General features: G+C 47.8%; 14 non-coding genes across 14 annotated transcripts; all 14 read left to right on the top strand.

Annotated features, from left to right (window-relative positions):
- Positions 1–191: 191 nt before the first annotated feature.
- On the top strand, positions 192–310 carry LOC135647655 (5S ribosomal RNA). The gene has a single exon (XR_010500389.1). It is a non-coding gene; the product is annotated as a 5S ribosomal RNA (ribosomal RNA).
- A 548-nt stretch (positions 311–858) lies between these two features.
- Positions 859–977, top strand: LOC135647202 (5S ribosomal RNA). Its single transcript, XR_010499943.1, has one exon. It is a non-coding gene; the product is annotated as a 5S ribosomal RNA (ribosomal RNA).
- A 755-nt stretch (positions 978–1,732) lies between these two features.
- LOC135647713 (5S ribosomal RNA) lies at positions 1,733–1,851 on the top strand. The gene has a single exon (XR_010500444.1). It is a non-coding gene; the product is annotated as a 5S ribosomal RNA (ribosomal RNA).
- Positions 1,852–2,191: 340 nt separating this feature from the next.
- Positions 2,192–2,310, top strand: LOC135647463 (5S ribosomal RNA). Its single transcript, XR_010500200.1, has one exon. It is a non-coding gene; the product is annotated as a 5S ribosomal RNA (ribosomal RNA).
- Positions 2,311–2,858: 548 nt separating this feature from the next.
- LOC135647511 (5S ribosomal RNA) lies at positions 2,859–2,977 on the top strand. Its single transcript, XR_010500248.1, has one exon. It is a non-coding gene; the product is annotated as a 5S ribosomal RNA (ribosomal RNA).
- A 9,204-nt stretch (positions 2,978–12,181) lies between these two features.
- On the top strand, positions 12,182–12,300 carry LOC135647698 (5S ribosomal RNA). The gene has a single exon (XR_010500430.1). It is a non-coding gene; the product is annotated as a 5S ribosomal RNA (ribosomal RNA).
- A 340-nt stretch (positions 12,301–12,640) lies between these two features.
- On the top strand, positions 12,641–12,759 carry LOC135647313 (5S ribosomal RNA). The gene has a single exon (XR_010500054.1). It is a non-coding gene; the product is annotated as a 5S ribosomal RNA (ribosomal RNA).
- Positions 12,760–13,307: 548 nt separating this feature from the next.
- LOC135647614 (5S ribosomal RNA) lies at positions 13,308–13,426 on the top strand. The gene has a single exon (XR_010500348.1). It is a non-coding gene; the product is annotated as a 5S ribosomal RNA (ribosomal RNA).
- Positions 13,427–15,258: 1,832 nt separating this feature from the next.
- On the top strand, positions 15,259–15,377 carry LOC135647292 (5S ribosomal RNA). The gene has a single exon (XR_010500033.1). It is a non-coding gene; the product is annotated as a 5S ribosomal RNA (ribosomal RNA).
- Positions 15,378–15,718: 341 nt separating this feature from the next.
- On the top strand, positions 15,719–15,837 carry LOC135647604 (5S ribosomal RNA). Its single transcript, XR_010500337.1, has one exon. It is a non-coding gene; the product is annotated as a 5S ribosomal RNA (ribosomal RNA).
- A 755-nt stretch (positions 15,838–16,592) lies between these two features.
- LOC135647649 (5S ribosomal RNA) lies at positions 16,593–16,711 on the top strand. Its single transcript, XR_010500383.1, has one exon. It is a non-coding gene; the product is annotated as a 5S ribosomal RNA (ribosomal RNA).
- Positions 16,712–17,221: 510 nt separating this feature from the next.
- On the top strand, positions 17,222–17,340 carry LOC135647611 (5S ribosomal RNA). The gene has a single exon (XR_010500344.1). It is a non-coding gene; the product is annotated as a 5S ribosomal RNA (ribosomal RNA).
- A 547-nt stretch (positions 17,341–17,887) lies between these two features.
- LOC135647648 (5S ribosomal RNA) lies at positions 17,888–18,006 on the top strand. The gene has a single exon (XR_010500382.1). It is a non-coding gene; the product is annotated as a 5S ribosomal RNA (ribosomal RNA).
- A 548-nt stretch (positions 18,007–18,554) lies between these two features.
- LOC135647573 (5S ribosomal RNA) lies at positions 18,555–18,673 on the top strand. The gene has a single exon (XR_010500309.1). It is a non-coding gene; the product is annotated as a 5S ribosomal RNA (ribosomal RNA).
- Positions 18,674–18,703: the final 30 nt, after the last annotated feature.

The raw sequence follows: 18,703 nt of genomic DNA, 5'->3' as shown, positions 1-18,703 counted from the left end.
GTTCGAGAAAGTCCGGATGGTTTCGGCGTGCACTTGCCATGTCCGGCACGCGGTCGGCCTCGTGGGCATCGGAGAGATCCGACGATGGCGATTCCGAGATCGTTCGAGAGGTTTCGGGGGGCGCAATGGGCTCCGATCGTCGATACGCCGTCCGCGACGTGCACAAAGGGGAGGGAGGACGCAAACAAAACGAGTGCGATCATACCAACACTAAAGTACCGGATCCCATCAGAACTCCGAAGAGAAGCGTGCTTGGGCGAGAGTAGTACTAGGATGTGTGACCCCCTGGGAAGTCCTCGTGTTGCACTCCTTTTTGCGCCCCGAGCGGCCAAAATACTTGCTTAACTCTCTTTTACGCTTTTCGATTCTTCCAGCATTATTGCCAACAATAAATATATCGTTAACGTATAGTAGGAGAATAATGAAATCATCATCTAAAAATTTCTTCGTAAACAAGCAATGATCAGATATGGTTCTAGGATGGGTGACCCCCTGGGAAGTCCTCGTGTTGCACTCCTTTTTGCGCCCCGAGCGGCCAAAACCTCTCCCGTCGACCTCCGAGGCGATGGTTTTGGGCCTCGGAATTCGCCGTGGCCGCTCCGCAGTCACTTTCGTGGGGCTCGGACAGAGCTTTCTGGAATGGGGCCGCATTAGCGATTCCGAGTTCGTTCGAGAAAGTCCGGATGGTTTCGGCGCGCGCTTGCCGTGTCCGGCACGCGGTCGGCCTCGTGGGCATCGGAGAGATCCGACGATGGCGATTCCGAGATCGTTCGAGAGGTTTTGGGGCGCGCAATGGGCTCCGGTCGTCGATACGCCGTCCGCGACCTGCACAAAGGGGAGGGAGGACGCATAAAAAACGAGTGCGATCATACCAGCACGAAAGCACCGGATCCCATCAGAACTCCGAAGTTAAGCGTGCTTGGGCGAGAGTAGTATTAGGATTGGTGACCCCCTGGGAAGTCCTCGTGTTGCACTCCTTTTTGCGCCCCGAGCGGCCAAAAGACTTGCTTAACTCTCTTTTACGCTTTTCGATTCTTCCAGCATTATGGCCAACAATAAATATATCGTTAACGTATAGCAGGAGAATAATGAAATCATCATCGACAAATTTCTTCGTAAACATGCAATGATCAGATATGGTTCTAGGATGGGTGACCCCCTGGGAAGTCCTCGTGTTGCACTCCTTTTTGCGCCCCGAGCGGCCAAAAGACTTGCTTAACTCTCTTTTACGCTTTTCGATTCTTCCAGCATTATGGCCAACAATAAATATATCGTTAACATATAGCAGGAGAATAATGAAATCATCATCTAAAAATTTCTTCGTAAACATGCAATGATCAGATATGGTTCTAGGATGGGTGACCCCCTGGGAAGTCCTCGTGTTGCACTCCTTTTTGCGCCCCGAGCGGCCAAAACCTCTCCCGTCGACCTCCGAGGCGATGGTTTTGGGCCTCGGAATTTACCGTGACCGCTCCGCAGTCAGTCTCGTGGGGCTCGGAGAGAGCTTTCCGGAATGGGGCCGCAATAGCGATTCCGAGTTCGTTCAAGAAAGTCCGGATGGTTTCGGCGCGCGCTTGCCGTGTCCGGTACGCGGTCGGCCTCGTGGGCATCGGAGAGATCCGACGATGGCGATTCCGAGATCGTTCGAGAGGTTTCAGGGCGCGCAATGGGCTCCGGTCGTGGATACGCCGTCCGCGACGTGCACAAAGGGGAGGTAGAACGCAAACAAAACGAGTGTGATCATACCAGCACTAAAGCACCGGATCCCATCAGAACTCCGAAGTTAAGCGTGATTCGGCGAGAGTAGTACTAGTATGGGTGACCCCTTGGGAAGTCCTCATGTTGCACTCCTTTTTGCGCCCCGAGCGACAAAACCTCTCCCGTCGACCTCCGAGGCGATGGTTTTGGGCCTCGGAATTTGCCGTGACTGCTACGCGGTCAGTCTCGTGGGGCTCGGACAGAGCTTTCCGGAATGGGGCCGCAATAGCGATTCCAAGTTCGTTCGAGAAAGTCCGGATGGTTTCGGCGCGCGCTTGCCGTGTCCGGCACGCGGTCGGCCTCGTGGGCATCGGAGAGATCCAACGATGGCGATTCCGACATCGTTCCAGAGGTTTCGGGGCGTGCAATGGGCTCCGGTCGTCGATACGCCGTCCGCGACGTGCACAAAGGGGAGGGAGAACGCAAACAAAATGAGTGCGATCATACCAGCACTAAAGCACCGGATCCCATCAGAACTCCGATGTTAAGCTTGCTTGGGCGAGAGTAGTACTAGGATGGGTGACCCCCTCGGAAGTCCTCGTGTTGCACTCCTTTTTGCGCCCCGAGCGGCCAAAAGACTTGCTTAACTCTTTTTTACGCTTTTCGATTCTTCCAGTATTATGGCCAACAATAAATATATCGTTAACGTATAGCAGGAGAATAATGAAATCATCATCGAAAAATTTCTTCGTAAACATGCAATGATCAGATATGGTTCTAGGATGGGTGACCCCCTGGGAAGTCCTCGTGTTGCACTCCTTTTTGCGCCCCGAGCGGCCAAAACCTCTCCCGTCGACTTCCGAGGCGATGGTTTTGGGCCTCGGAATTCACAATGGCCGCTCCGCAGTCAGTCTCGTGGGGCTCGGACAGAGCTTTCCGGAATGGGGCCGCAATAGCGATTCCGAGTTCGTTCGAGAAAGTCCGGATGGTTTCGAAGCGCGCTTGCCGTGTCCGGCACGCGGTCGGCTTCGTGGGCATCGGAGAGATCCGACGATGGTGATTCCGAGATCGTTCGAGAGGTTTCGGGGCTCGCAACGGGCTCCGGTCGTCGATACGCCGTCCGCGACCAGCACAAAGGGGAGGGAGGACGCAAACAAAACGAGTGCGATCACACCAGCACTAAAGCATCGGATCCCATCAGAACTCCGAAGTTAAGCGTGCTAGGGCGAGAGTAGTACTAGGATCGGTGACCTCCTGGGAAGTCCTCGTGTTGCACTCCTTTTTGTGCCCCGAGCGGCCAAAAGACTTGCTTAACTCTCTTTTATGCTTTTCGATTCTTCCAGCATTATGGCCAACAATAAATATATCATTAACGTATAGCAGGAGAATAATGAAATCATCATCGAAAAATTTCTTCGTAAACATGCAATGATCAGATATGGTTCTAGGATGGGTGACCCCCTGGGAAGTGCTCGTGTTGCACTCCTTTTTGCGCCCCGAGCGGCCAAAACCTCTCCCGTCGACTTCCGAGGCGATGGTTTTGGGCCTCGGAATTCACCATGGCCGCTCCGCAGTCAATCTCGTGGGGCTCGGACAGAGCTTTCCGGAATGGGGCCGCAATAGCGATTCCGAGTTCGTTCGAGATGTTAGGATCGAGAGCACTAAGAGGGGGGGGGTGAATTAGTGCAGCGGATATTTTTCAGCGATTAAAAAAATGAAAGCTGCGTTCGTTCGATAAAGACTATTTTGATGCAAAAGCCGATTCTAAGATTACTTATGATTAAGTGCAGTTTACGTTTAAACACAGTTAGCGTCTAAACCTTGTTTGCGTCTAAATGCAGATTGCGTCTAAGCGCAGATTGCGTCTAAACACAGTTTGCATCTAGGAGCAGTTTAAGCAGAAGTATAAAGACAATGTGCTGCTGTTGTACAGCTCAAAAAGTAATCTGCAAAAAACAGATTTACGTCTAAACGTAGATTTACGTCTAGACGCAGATTTACGTCTAAACGCAGATTTACGTCTTAAACGCAGATTTACGTCTGAACTTTGAAACTCGTTTGTATACTCGCAGAAGGCAGTATGCAGTTGAAATCAAGACGTAAACGTGAACTGAGATCTGATGATTGTGCGAGGAAAGCCGATTTACGTCTAAATGTAGTTTTACGTCTAAATGTTGAAACTCGTTCGTAAAATTGTAGAGGACAGTTTGCAGTTATCAATAGGATCAAAATGTAAGTGTAAACTGCAAAGAAACTCGTTCGTAAAAGCACGGAAGATAGTTCTGCAGAATCAAACGTAAACGTAAACTGTAATGTACGAAAATATGAATTTACGTCTGAATGCAGATTCGGAAGAACAGCACTTAGAACTTGTTCGTGAAAGCGCAGAGAGCAGTAGTAATGAAGGAGGTTTGCAGTAATGATAAAGTGCTTAAAAATAAACGCAAACCAGAGATTTAGAGTGGTTCGGTCAGCCTTGACCTACTCCACTTTTGGCTTCCTCCACCGACGAGGTCGCCGACGTCAACTAGGGGCCTTCCTTCAATAGGCGAAGGCCAAACTACCCTTTTACAGTTTCTCTCCTTTTGACAGGCTCAGGAGACAACCTTTACAGACCTTTCTCTCCTCACTTTACAACTGAAAACTTGAAGAACAGAAGGAGGAGACTTAAAGGCTTTACAACACTTTTGAGCTCTTAGAATCACAGAAAAGATCAAGATTTCGGTGTAGGTCTGTATCTTTTCAGTGCTGAATGGGTGGGGAATTTATAGGCCCCAACCCAATTCAAATTTGGAGCTCAAAACAATCAAATCTCGGAATTCTGGGATCAGGCGGTTGCACCTCTTGACTGGAGAGGTTGCACCGCCTGGCAGAGCTCGAAGACCGAGCTCAGGCGGTGCCACCTATCTGCCAAGGAGGTTGCACCGCCCAGTCTTGCTCGAAGACTGAGCTCAGGCGGTGCCACCTCTCTGTCAGGGAGGTTGCACCGCCCAGTCTAGCTCGAAGACTGAGCTCAGGCGGTGCCACCTCCCGGCTGGGGAGGTTGCACCGCCCAGTCTCGCTGGAAGGCCTAGCCGAGGCGGTGCCACCTCCTGGCCTGGGCGGTTGCACCTCCTGGTGCAATCAGGGTCCGAATGGTTCATTCCATTCGGCCCAATTTTAGTCTTTCAGGGGCCCAATTGCCCCAAGATTAAGCCAATGGGATCACCTCCCATTTTCCAACTTAATCAACGTGCTAACTACGATTAAATCTAAGACAACTTCTGCAGCTTTGCTTCGGTGCGTCAATCGCTCCTTCCGGCGAGTTTCCGGCGAACTTCCGTCGATCATCCGATGAACCCTCGGTGATGCTCCTGCGGACTTCCGGCAAACTCCTGGACTTTGCGACGATCCACTTGGCAAGTTCCGACGAGCTTCGCTTGGCAAGCTTCTGGACTTCTCGGATCTGTTCTCGCAGAACCTCCGACGACCGTCCGAACTTCCGTCGAACTCTCGAACTCCCAACGTGATCATGAACTTGACTCCGGCGCAACTCCTGCTGCTTGTCTATCTTTCATCGTAGTTAATCCTGCACACTTATCTCAACACATAGATTAGACAATAAATGACAATTGACTTCATCATCAAAATCCGAGATTCAACAATCTCCCCCTTTTTGATGATGACAATCAATTGATAATGGAGTTATCCTTAACTCCCCCTGTCTATATGCCATAGTTGAGATAAGTCAACCTTGAATTCAAGACCTAAGAATTCAAGTGACGTATTGATAAGTTAGATCAATTAAACTTATCAATACTCCCATCATGATACTCATCATGATGTATCTCTTCAAGGATGATGTCAGGGTTTGACATACATCAATAAGTTTGTATGATTGTGTTTATAACTATTCATCATGTAGTTTGAACATTATCATATAAAGCTGTGAAACTTATTACATGATGCACACATTTGAAATATTCTAGCAAGTTTTGCATTTTCTTCACATGATAAGATATCAACTCAGGGCATAATGCAAACTTTAGCACATGTTCATATATCTCTTGGTGATGCAAGGATGGCATAATCATAGCAGTGTTTATAGCATCATTCATAGTATTTCTAATCATGGTAGTGTTTATCAATTCATATATATATCTCCCCCTTTGTCATCAACAAAAAGCATAGTAACTATGATAATAGCAAGCTTATAGAGGAATTTTACATAGATTGCTTTAAATACTTCTTCCCCTTTGTGTTATAATCCATTGTAAAGATTTTGCAGGATGGAATACATACACATGAATCACTTCATCAAATCTATTTCAGAAACTCAATTTTCATGAAGGTGTACGAGAAAATCTGTTTCATAAATAAGATGCATTCGGACAAGATTTTGTTGCAGATTTTCACATATAATCATGGAAATCAAGTGATTTGATCATACAATATAGTCCGAAAGAAAATTATTTTAACAAATTTATCTGTTCGGACACATCAACATTCCTAGTTCTCTTCGAATGAAATCAAAACACAAGATTTTCAAAACTTTTAGTTTCAAAGCACAACATTCTTAATTTGGACACATCACATACCAAACAGTAACGATACCATAAAAATCTGAGATAACTTTTACCACAATAGATGTTTACAGCCAGTACATCAGAAGTGAGTATCATAAGAAGTTTACAACAACAACAGGTGTTCAATAAGTTCATTGATGAGGTGGAAAATTAAAGTGCCTAAACAAGGAGTCAAATTGACTATGAATTTGCTGCAGCTCAGATAGGATTTGATCTTGTCTTTGTTCAATCCGTTCTTGTCTCTGTTCGAATCGATCCATACGAATCCCAATTTCTTCGATGGATGTATGAGTTTGCTCAACTGGATGTGTTTCCTCAAAGGGAAGGGTCGGAGGAGATTGAGTACTCCTAAATACTGGTGTTTCCGGTTCTGGTTCAGATTGAGGGTGATCAGTCCTTCTAGGGAGTCTAACCCAGTTACTGTTTCTATAGTAACATCTTAGTCGGTGAAGTAGATTTTTGTTTATTATGCTGAATCGATCTACTTTCATTACTTCTTCTTCTGGTGATATTAGAATGTCGTAAGCTTTTATTATTCTAGTGATTATACCACCATATGGGAGCATCATATCTTTCTTAGATAATTCTAACATATTTTGTTGAATAAGATAGCCAAGACAGATGTCATGACCCTTCATGATTGAGTACATAGTTCCTAATTCTAGTTGACTTATTTCATCATGATGGTATTGTTTAGGAAGAATTATACTAGTCATGATATAATGAAGTATCTTAGTGTTCAAAGGCAATAGATGTTCACAACTTTTAGGAACCAATGCTATGTTAGGATTGGCAAAGATTGTTCCTAAGGCTTCAACATAGGATGTTCCAATACTTTCATCATCCCATGATCCTCTAAAGTAGAGTCCTATGCTTTTTATGGGAATGCCTATCATATCACAAATGAACCTATCAGTGATTGAGATATGTTGTCCCAAAAGATAGGTGGACATCCTTCCTTCATCATCTATTTGTATGTTATTGTAAAATAATCTAACAAGCCTAGGATAGATGGGTTCGTTAATCTGCAAGATTGGAAGTAGACCTAGGTTTGCAAACCATTGGATGGTCTCTAAGTCTCTTAGTTCATTTAGATCTACGTATTTTCCCTTACTGATACATCTAAGTTCGAAAGAGGGAAATTTTTCAGCATGGTATTTCGAATCGAAAAGAGTGAAATCAAACTCTTCTACTAATCTCCTCTTTCCCTTGTCCCTTGAGGATCTTCTAGATCCCATAACTACTGCTATTTAGAGGGATGTTGATGAGCTAGAGTAAATGAAGAACAAAATAGAATTTAAGAGCTTCTTAGAGAGTACCTTTGTGAGATCTTCAAGAGAAGGAAGGATTCTTGATGTTTTGCTCCGAAATGGGAGGTATTTGGAAGGCTTAGAGGAGTGAAATGGGAATGGAGGAGACTTGGAAGAGTAGAGGAGGAAATGGGAGTGAGTTGGGGTCCGTTCCATAGCCGGCCCTAGTGTGGGTTTAAAAAGGCAGAGTTGCGGGCGGTTGCACCTCTGGCTGGAGCGGTGCAACCTCTAGCAACCCGTGATAGCTGGAGGTGCCACCGCCAGCTGGAGAGGTGCCACCGCCTGCAGCCAGTGAGCACCTAATATGATTTGATCAGGGAGCCTTTGCTTTGAGGAGAGTTTCAGAGCAATTAATGTTTGTTACACGATTTCGTATGAGTTTTTATTTAAGGAAGAAGCTCTTGTACGATCAAGAACGTGCATACGTATGTTGATAGTTTGTTTGGTATCCCTTTTAAGATCATGACATATTTAGTTTCTTCATGATACAAGAATTAATTCGTAGATGATAGTGTTAACGGGTTTTGAAGATCAAGGGGGGTATGTGAATTTGGATATCATATGTTTCTAATAAGGTTGTATCCAAATCGTATTTGTGATTTCATAACTTCCATTTGTTACTTAAGCGTTGGGAGTTCCTTTTTGATTCTTGGTTTCTGACCATCGAGAGTCAAGGAGCAGAATATTATTTCTTGCTCCGGCCTAAAATTTTAATGTTTTTATAGGAAGGGATGATCTTTAGGAACCCATTTGCTTTTGGGTGCCTCATAAATAGATCTACATTTCTTATCATGTTGCATAGAATTTGTCATGGTTCCTTTAGGAACCCAGATTAGTTTGTTTGGACTTATTTTCTTGAATGGACAACAATGTGTCTTGTGTCCAGATTTGCAACAAAAGTTGCACTTGGTTTGGTGTTGAACATGTAAGATGGAGCCTTTTATGAAGGTGGTTGGATTTTGGTGAGGACTTCTCACAAATCCAATTCCGCTCCTTTTTGGAATGTGACCCTTGTTTGCAAGGATCATGTTTAATGACTTGCTACCAACCTCGAATTTCTTCAAGGTGTCCTTGAATAGCAGGTTTTCTTTTTGCAAAGTTTCTAAATCATGACATTTGATACATGAATTTAAACTATCATGATGTTCGACTTTTAACTTATCAAACTCACAAGTAAGACTATCATGCATCTTTTTGAGCAATTTATATTTTCTACTTATACTCTTGCATTCGTCAAATAAGTCATTGAAAGCATTTAATAATTCATCGAAAGATAAATTAGTATCTATTGAATTTGTTACCTCATCTTCGATGGCCATTAAGGCGTAATGAGCAACTTGCTCGGTGTTGGACTCCTCTTCCTCAGATGCGCTCGAATTATCCCATGTTGCTTGGAGCGCCTTCTTCTTTGTTGTTCTTTTCTTGACTTGGGGACAATCACTCTTGTAGTGTCCCGGCTTTTTGCATTCATAGCAGATTACTTGGTCCTTTTTGGGTTCAAGTTTATTTTTTGCATCATTCTTAAACTTGTTTCTTTTAAAGAACTTTTTAAACTTTCTTGTTAGAAGTGCCAAGTCATCATCACAGTCCTCATCACTTGAGTTTTCTCTCAAGTGGCATTCTGAAGTTTTGAGTGCCATATCCTTCCTGTTCTTTGGAAGGATGTCTTCTTGCTCTTCATGAGCTTTACAAGTCATTTCGTAGGTCATTAATGACCCGATTAGTTCTTCAAGAGGGAAATTTCGCAGATCTTTTGCCTCTTGAATAGCGGTGACTTTAGGATCCCAACTCTTAGGAAGGGATCTTAGTATCTTATTAACAAGCTCAAAATCCGAAAAGCTCTTTCCGAGTCCTTTTAGACCGTTGACGACATCCGTGAAACGGGTAAACATGTCGCCAATGGTTTCACTCGGTTTCATCCGAAAAAGTTCGAAAGAATGTAACAGCAAATTGATTTTTGACTCTTTTACTCTACTTGTGCCCTCATGGGTCACTTCGAGCATGTGCCAAATATCAAATGCAGTTTCACAAGTTGAAACACGGTTAAACTCGTTTTTATCAAGTGCACAAAATAAGGCATTCATAGCCTTTGCATTAAGAGCGAAAGCCTTCTTCTCCAAATCATTCCAATCGATCATTGGAAGAGAAGACTTTGAAAAACCATTCTCGACAAGATTCCAAAGATCAATGTCCATAGAAATAAGAAAGATTCTCATTCGGGTCTTCCAATAGGTGTAGTCCGTCCCATTAAACATGGGTGGACGTGTAATGGAATGACCCTCTTGGTTTCCGGCGTAAGCCATCTCTCTTGGGTTTTAATCCTTTTGAGAGTTAACCGGGCTCTGATACCAATTGTTAGGATCGAGAGCACTAAGAGGGGCGGGGGTGAATTAGTGCAGCGGATATTTTTCAGCGATTAAAAAAACGAAAGCTGCGTTCGTTCGATAAAGACTATTTTGATGCAAAAGCTGATTCTAAGATTACTTATGATTAAGTGCAGTTTACGTTTAAACACAGTTAGCGTCTAAACGCAGTTTGCATCTAAATGCAGATTGCGTCTAAACTCAGATTGCGTCTAAGCGCAGTTTGAGTCTTAGCGCAGATTGCGTCTAAGCGCAGATTGCGTCTAAACGCAGATTGCGTCTAAGCGCAGATTGCGTCTAAACACAGTTTGCGTCTAGGAGCAGTTTAAGCAGATGTATAAAGACAATGTGCTGCTGTTGTACAACTCAAAAAGTAATCTGCAAAAAATAGATTTACGTCTAAACGCAGATTTACGTCTAGACGCAGATTCACGTCTAAACGCAGATTTACGTCTTAAACGCAGATTTACGTCTGAACTTTGAAACTCGTTTGTATACTCGCAGAAGGCAGTATGCAGTTGAAATCAAGACGTAAACGTGAACTGAGATCTGATGATTGTGCGAGGAAAGCCGATTTACGTCTAAATGTTGAAACTCGTTCGTAAAATTGTAGAGGACAGTTTGCAGTTATCAATAGGATCAAAATGTAAGTGTAAACTGCAAAGAAACTCGTTCGTAAAAGCACGGAAGACAGTTCTGCAGAATCAAACGTAAACGTAAACTGTAATGTACGAAAATACGAATTTACGTCTGAATGCAGATTCGGAAGAACAACACTTAGAACTTGTTCGTGAAAGCGCAGAGAGCAGTAGTAATGAAGGAGGTTTGCAGTAATGATAAAGTGCTCAAAAATAAACGCAAACCAGAGATTTAGAGTGGTTCGGTCAGCCTTGACCTACTCCACTTTTGGCTTCCTCCACCGACGAGGTCGCCGACGTCAACTAGGGGCCTTCCTTCAATAGGCGAAGGCCAAACTGCCCTTTTACAGTTTCTCTCCTTTTGACAGGCTCAGGAGACAACCTTTACAGACCTTTCTCTCCTCACTTTACAACTGAAAACTTGAAGAACAGAAGGAGGAGACTTAAAGGCTTTACAACACTTTTGAGCTCTTAGAATCACAGAAAAGATCAAGATTTCGGTGTAGGTCTGTATCTTTTCAGTTCTGAATAGGTGGGGAATTTATAGGCCCCAACCCAATTCAAATTTGAATCTCAAAACAATCAAATCCCGGAATTCTGGGATTAGGCGGTTGCACCTCTTGACTGGAGAGGTTGCACCGCCTGGCAGAGCTCGAAGACCGAGCTCAAGCGGTGCCACCTCTCTGCCAGGGAGGTTGCATCGCCCAGTCTTGCTCGAAGACTGAGCTCAGGCGGTGCCACCTCTCTGTCAGGGAGGTTGCACCGCCCAGTCTAGCTCGAAGACTGAGCTCAGGCGGTGCCACCTCCCGGCTGGGGAGGTTGCACCGCCCAGTCTCGCTGGAAGGCCTAGCCTAGGCGGTGCCACCTCCTGGCCTGGGCGGTTGCACCTCCTGGTGCAATCAGGGTCCGAATGGTTCATTCCATTCGGCCCAATTTCAGTCTTTCAGGGGCCCAATTGCCCCAAGATTAAGCCAATGGGATCACCTCCCATTTTCCAACTTAATCAACGTGCTAACTACGATTAAATCTAAGACAACTTCTGCAGCTTTGCTTCGGTGCGTCAATCGCTCCTTCCGGCGAGTTTTCGGCGAACTTCCGTCGATCATCCGATGAACCCTCGGTGATGCTCCTGCGGACTTCCGGCAAACTCCTGGACTTTGCGACGATCCACTTGGCAAGTTCCGACGAGCTTCGCTTGGCAAGCTTCTGGACTTCTCGAATCTGTTCTCGCAGAACCTCCGACAACCGTCCGAACTTCCGTCGAACTCTCGAACTCCCAACGTGATCATGAACTTGACTCCGGCGCAACTCCTGCTGCTTGTCTATCTTTCATCGTAGTTAATCCTGCACACTTATCTCAACACATAGATTAGACAACAAATGACAATTGACTTCATCATCAAAATCCGAGATTCAACACGAGAAAGTCCGGATGGTTTTGGCGTGCGCTTGCCGTGTCTGGTACGCGGTCGGCCTCGTGGGCATCGGAGAGATCCGACGATGGCGATTCCGAGATCGTTCGATAGGTTTCGGGGCGCGCAATGGGCTCCGGTCGTCGATACGCCGTTCGCGACGTGCACAAAGGGGAGGGAGAACGCAAACAAAACGAGTGCGATCATACCAGCACTAAAGCACCGGATCCCATCAGAACACCGAAGTTAAGCATGCTTCGGCGAGAGTAGTACTAGGATGGGTGACCCCCTGGGAAGTCCTCATGTTGCACTCCTTTTTGCGCCCCGAGTGACAAAACCTCTCCCGTCGACCTCCGAGGCGATAGTTTTGGGCCTCGGAATTCGCCGTGGCCGCTCCGCAGTCAGTCTCGTGGGGCTCGGACAGAGCTTTCCGGAATGGGGCCACAATAGCGATTCCGAGTTCGTTCGAGAAAGTCCGGATGGTTTCGGCGCGCGCTTGCCGTGTCCGGCACGCGGTTGGCCACGTGGGCATCGGAGAGATCCGACGATGGCGATTCCGAGTTCGTTCGAGAGGTTTCGGGGCGCGCAATGGGCTCCGGTCGTCGATACGCCGTCCGCGACCTGCACAAAGGGGAGGGCGGACGCAAACAAAACTAGTGCGATCATACCAGCACTAAAGCACCGGATCCCATCAGAACTCCGAAGTTAAGCGTGCTTGGGCGAGAGTAGTACTAGGATTGGTGACCCCCTGGGAAGTCCTCGTGTTGCACTCCTTTTTGCGCCCCGAGCGGCCAAAAGACTTGCTTAACTCTCTTTTACGCTTTTCAATTCTTCCAGCATTATGGCCAACAATAAATATATCGTTAACGTATAGCAGGAGAATAATGAAATCATCATCGAAAAATTTCTTCGTAAACATGCAATGATCAGATATGGTTCTAGGATGGGTGACCCCCTGGGAAGTCCTCGTGTTGCACTCCTTTCTGCGCCCCGAGCGGCCAAAACCTCTCCCGTCGACCTCCGAGGCGATGATTTTGGGCCTCGGAATTTGCCGTGACTGCAACGCAGTCAGTCCCGTGGGGCTCGGATAGAGCTTTCCGGAATGGGGCCGCAATAGCGATTACGAGTTCGTTCGAGAAAGTCAGGATAGTTTCGGCGCGCGCTTGCCGTGTCCGGCATGCGGTCGGCCTCGTGGGCATCGGAGAGATCCGACGATAGCGATTCTGAGATCGTTCGAGAGGTTTCGGGGCGCGCAATGGGCAACGGTCGTCGATACGCCGTCCGCGACCTGCACAAAGGGGAGGGCGGACGCAAACAAAACGAGTGCGATCATACCAGCACTAAGGCACCGGATCCCATCAGAACTCCGAAGTTAAGCGTGCTTGGGTGAGAGTAGTACTAGGATTGGTGACCCCCTAGGAAGTCCTCGTGTTGCATTCCTTTTTGCGCCCCGAGCGGCCAAAAGACTTGCATAACTCTCTTTTACGCTTTTCAATTCTTCCAGCATTATGGCCAACAATAAATATATCGTTAACGTATAGCAGGAGAATAATGAAATCATCATCGAAAAATTTCTTCGTAAACATGCAATGATCAGATATGTTTCTAGGATGGGTGACCCCTGTTAGGATCGGAGCGGCACTAAGAGGGGGGGGTGAATTAGTGCAGCGGATTAAAACTTCGATTTTAATCAAAATCTTTCGTACGTTAAGAACGAAACTTGAGAAATTTAACTTGAAGGCGTATTCTTGAAGTTGTGCAGCAAGAGTAATAAGGAACTAAAGCAGTAAGAAGATTTGCAGTAATGTAAATGACAATAATAAAGAGCAAACCAGAGATTACGCCGATTTTTAGAGTGGTTCGGTCAAATGACCTACTCCACTTGCGAGGCCCCTCTTCGATGAGGTTCCCACCTTCCACTAGCAAGTCTCTTGAAATGGAAGGGTAAACACTCCTCTTACAACCTTTTACAAGCAGCTCAACCTCTTACAAATTTTCAATAAGAAAGAAGGAGGAGAACTCTCTAGCAAATTGAAAACAAGACTTGCTAAGACTTTCTAAGACTTTTCTCTCAATCAAAATGCTTCTCAAAAGTTGTAACCTCAGCTGAGATTAGAGGGGTATTTATAGGCCTCAAGAGGATTCAAATTTTGGGCTCCAAAATTTGAATTTTCTTAGGGTTTCCGGTGCTGGAGGTGCCACCGCCCAACCAGGCGGTGCCACCGCCCAGCACTCGGGTGCTGGACGGTGCAACCGCCCAGCCAAGGAGGTGTCACCGCCCAGCTCTCGGGTGCTGGGCGGTGCCACCGCCCAGCTAGGCGGTGCCACCGCCTACAGTGTTTTCAGCCCGACTACAGTGTTTTCAGCCACTAGTTGGGCTTCAATCTTGGCTCTCTAGTTCGCTGGTTTAGCTTAATTTTTAGCCTAAACCAACTCTGACTTTGGGCCCAGTTGGCCCTAACCAGGATATAGGATTATCTCTTAATCCTAATCCTAATTACAAGTGAACTACATAACAAAAACACATCCTAAGCAAGCTTTCAACCGCGAACGTCGAGTCTTGTTTCGGCGAGCTTTCCGACGAACTTCTTCCGACGGACTCCCATCAAGCTCCCGATCTTGTGATGACTTTAACGAGTAGCCGAGCCTTCTCGGTGATCTCCGTGAACCTCCGACGATCTCTTCGGCGAACTTCCGATAGGTTCCCGATTTCTTCTCGGTTGTTTCCGGCAGCATCTCCGACGATTCTTAGGACTCTTAAACGTCCATCGATCTTGACTCCGGTATTCTTGCTTTGTGTTTTCTGGTTATCGTAGTTAATCCTGCACACTTAACTCAATAATATGGATTAGATCAAATAACCCATCAATTGATTTTATCATCAAAATCCGAGATTCAACAACCCCCTGGGAAGTCCTCGTGTTGCACTCCTTTTTGCGCCCCGAGCAGCCAAAACCTCTCCCGTCGACCTCCGAGGTGATGGTTTTGGGCCTCGGAATTTGCCATGACTGCTCCGCAGTCAGTCTCGTGGGGCTCGGAGAGACCATTCCGGAATGGGGCCGCAATAGCGATTCCGAGTTCGTTCGAGAAAGTCCGGATGGTTTCGGCGCGCGCTTGCCGTGTCCGGCACGCGGTCGGCCTCGTGGGCATCGGAGAGATCCGACGGTGGCAATTCCGAGATCATTCGAGAGGTTTCGGGGCACGCAATGGGCTCCGGTCGTCGATACGCCGTCCGCGACCTGCACAAAGGGGAGGGAGGACGCAAACAAAACGAGTGCGATCATACCAGCACTAAAGCACCGGATCCCATCAGAACTCCGAATTTAAGCGTGCTTGGGTGAGAGTAGTACTAGGATGGGTGACCCCCTGGGAAGTCCTCGTGTTGCACTCCTTTTTGCGCCCCGAGCGGCCAAAACCTCTCCCGTCGACCTCCGAGGCGATGGTTTTGGGCCTCGGAATTTGCCGTGGCCGCTCCGCAGTCAGTCTCGTGGGGCTCGGACAGAGCTTTCCGGAATGGGGCCGCAATAGCGATTCCGAGTTCGTTCGAGAAAGTCCGGATGGTTTCGGCGCACGCTTGCCGTGTCCAGCACGCGGTCGGCCTCGTGGGCATCGGAGAGATCCGACGATGGCAATTCCGAGATCGTTCGAGAGGTTTCGGGGCGCGCAATGGGCTCCGGTCGTCGATACGCCGTCCGCGACCTGCACAAAAGGGAGGGAGGATGCAAACAAAATGAGTGTGATCATACCAGCACTAAAGCATCGGATCCCATCAGAACTCCGAAGTTAAGCGCGCTTGGGCGACAGTAGTACTAGGATGGGTGACCCCCTGGGAAGTCCTCGTGTTGCACTCCTTTTTGCGCCCCGAGCAGCCAAAAGACTTGCTTAACTCTCTTTTACGCTTTTCAATTCTTCCAGCATTATGGCCAATAATAAATATATCGTTAACGTATAGCAGGAGAATAATGAAATCATCAGCGAAAAATTTCTTCGTAAACATGCAATGATCAGATATGGTTCTAGGATGGGTGACCCCTTGGGAAGTCCTCGTGTTGCACTCCTTTTTGCGCCCCGAGCGGCCAAAAGACTTGCTTAACTCTCTTTTACGCTTTTCGATTCTTCCAGCATTATGGCCAACAATAAATATATCGTTAACGTATAGCAGGAGAATAATGAAATCATCATCGAAAAATTTCTTCGTAAACATGCAATGATCAGATATTGTTCTAGGATGGGTGACCCCCTGGAAAGTCCTCGTGTTGCACTCCTCTTTGCGCCCCGAGCGACCAAAACCTATCCCGTCGACCTCCGAGGCGATGGTTTTGGGCCTCGGAATTCGCCGTGGCCGCTCCGCAGTCAGTCTCGTGGGGCTCGGACACAGTTTTTCGGAATGGGGCCGCAATAGCGATTCTGAGATCGTTCGAGAAAGTCCGGATGGTTTCGGTGTGCGCTTGCCGTGTCCGGCACGCGGTCGGCCTCGTGGGCATCGGAGAGATCCGACGATGGCGATTCCGAGATCGTTCGAGAGGTTTCGGGGTGCGCAATGGGCTCCGGTCGTCGATACGTCGTCCACGACGTGCACAAAGGGGAGGGAGGACGCAAACAAAATGAGTGCGATCATACCAGCACTAAAGCACCGGATCCCATCAAAACTCCGAAGTTAAGCGTGCTTGGGCGAGAGTTGTACTAGGATATGTGACCCCCTGGGAAGTCCTCGTGTTGCACTCCATTTTGCGCCCCGAGCGGCCAAAAGACTTGCTTAACTCGCTTTTACGCTTTTCGATTCTTCCAGCATTATGGCCAACAACAAATATATCGTTAACGTATAGCAGGAGAATAATGATCAGATATGGTTCTAGGATGGGTGACCCCCTGGGAAGTCCTCGTGTTGCACTCCTTTTTGCGCCCCGAGCGGCCAAAACCTCTCCCGTCGACCTCCGAGGCGATGGTTTTGGGCCTCGGAATTTGCCGTGACCGCTCCGCAGTCAGTCTCGTGGGGCTCGGAGAGAGCTTTCCGGAATGGGGCCGCAATAGCGATTCCGAGTTCGTTCGAGAAAGTCAAGATGGTTACGTCGCGCGCTTGCCGTGTCCGGCACGCGGTCGGCCTCGTGGGCATCGGAGAGATCCGACGATGGCGATTCCGAGATCGTTCGAGAGGTTTCGGGGTGCACAATGGGCTCCGGTCGTCGATACGCCGTCCGCGACCTGCACAAAGGGGAGGGAGGACGCAAACAAAACGAGTGCGATCATACCAGCACTAAAGCACCGAATCCCATCAGAACTTCGAAGTTAAGCGCGATTGGGCGAGAGTAGTACTTGGATGGGTGACCCGCTGGGAAGTCCTCGTGTTGCACTCTTTTTTGCGCCACGAGCGGCCAAAAGACTTGCTTAACTCTCTTTTATGCTTTTCGATTCTTCCAGCATTATGGCCAACAATAAATATATCGTTAACGTATAGCAGGAGAATAATGAAATCATCATCGAAAAATTTCTTCGTAAACATGCAATGATCAGATATGGTTCTAGGATGGGTGACCCCCTGGGAAGTCCTCGTGTTGCACTCCTTTTTACGCCCCGAGCGGCCAAAACCTCTCCCTCGACCTCCGAGGCGATGGTTTTGGGCCTCGGAATTCGCCGTGGCCGCTCCGCAGTCAGTCTCGTGGGGCTCTGACAGAGCTTTCTGGAATGGGGCCGCAATAGCGATTCTGAGTTCGTTCGAGAAATTCCGGATGGTTTCGGCGAGCGCTTGCCGTGTCCAGCACGCGGTCGGCCTCGTGGGCATCGGAGAGATCCGACGATGGCGATTCCGAGATCGTTCGAGAGGTTTCGGGGCGCGCAATGGGCTCCGGTCGTCGATACGCCGACCGCGACCTGCACAAAGGGGAGGGAGGACGCAAACAAAACGAGTGCGATCATACTAGCACTAAAGCACTGGATCCCATCAGAACTCCGAAGTTAAGCGTGCTTGGGCAAGAGTAGTACTAGGACGTGTGACCCCCTGGGAAGTCCTCGTGTTGCACTCCTTTTTGCGCCACGAGCTGCCAAAAGACTTGCTTAACTCTCTTTTACGCTTTTCGATTCTTCCAGCATTATGGCCAACAATAAATATATCGTTAACGTATAGCAGGAGAATAATGAAATCATCATCGAAAAATTTCTTCGTAAACATGCAATGATCAGATATGGTTCTAGGATGGGTGACCCCCTGGGAAGTCCCCGTGTTGCACTCCTTTTTGCGCCCCGAGCGGCCAAAACCTCTCCCGTCGACCTCCGAGGCGATGGTTTTGGGCCTCGGAATTCGCCATGGCCGCTCCGCAGTCAGTCTCGTGGGGCTCGGACAGAGCTTTCCGGAATGGGGCCGCAATAGCGATTCCGAGTTCCTTCGAGAAAGTCCGGATGGTTTCAGCGCGCGCTTGCCATGTCTGACACGCGGTCGGCCTCGTGGGCATCGGAGAGATCCGACTATGGTGATTCCGAGATCGTTCGAGAGGATTCGGGGCACGCAATGGGCTCCGGTCGTCGATACGCTGTCCGCGACCTACACAAAGGGGAGGGAGGACGCAAACAAAACGAGTGCGATCATACCAGCACTAAAGCAACGGATCCCATCAGAATTCCGAAGTTAAGCGTGCTTGGGTGAGAGTAGTACTAGAATGGGTGACCCCCTGGGAAGTCTTCATGTTGCACTCCTTTTTGCGCCCCGAGCGGCAAAAAGACTTG

The sequence above is a fragment of the Musa acuminata genome, chromosome BXJ3-8 (assembly GCF_036884655.1).
Source record: "Musa acuminata AAA Group cultivar baxijiao chromosome BXJ3-8, Cavendish_Baxijiao_AAA, whole genome shotgun sequence".
Lineage (NCBI taxonomy): Eukaryota > Viridiplantae > Streptophyta > Magnoliopsida > Zingiberales > Musaceae > Musa > Musa acuminata.
The sequence above is the reverse complement of the archived record's forward strand: the minus strand, read 5'-3'. Positions and strand labels throughout refer to the sequence as shown.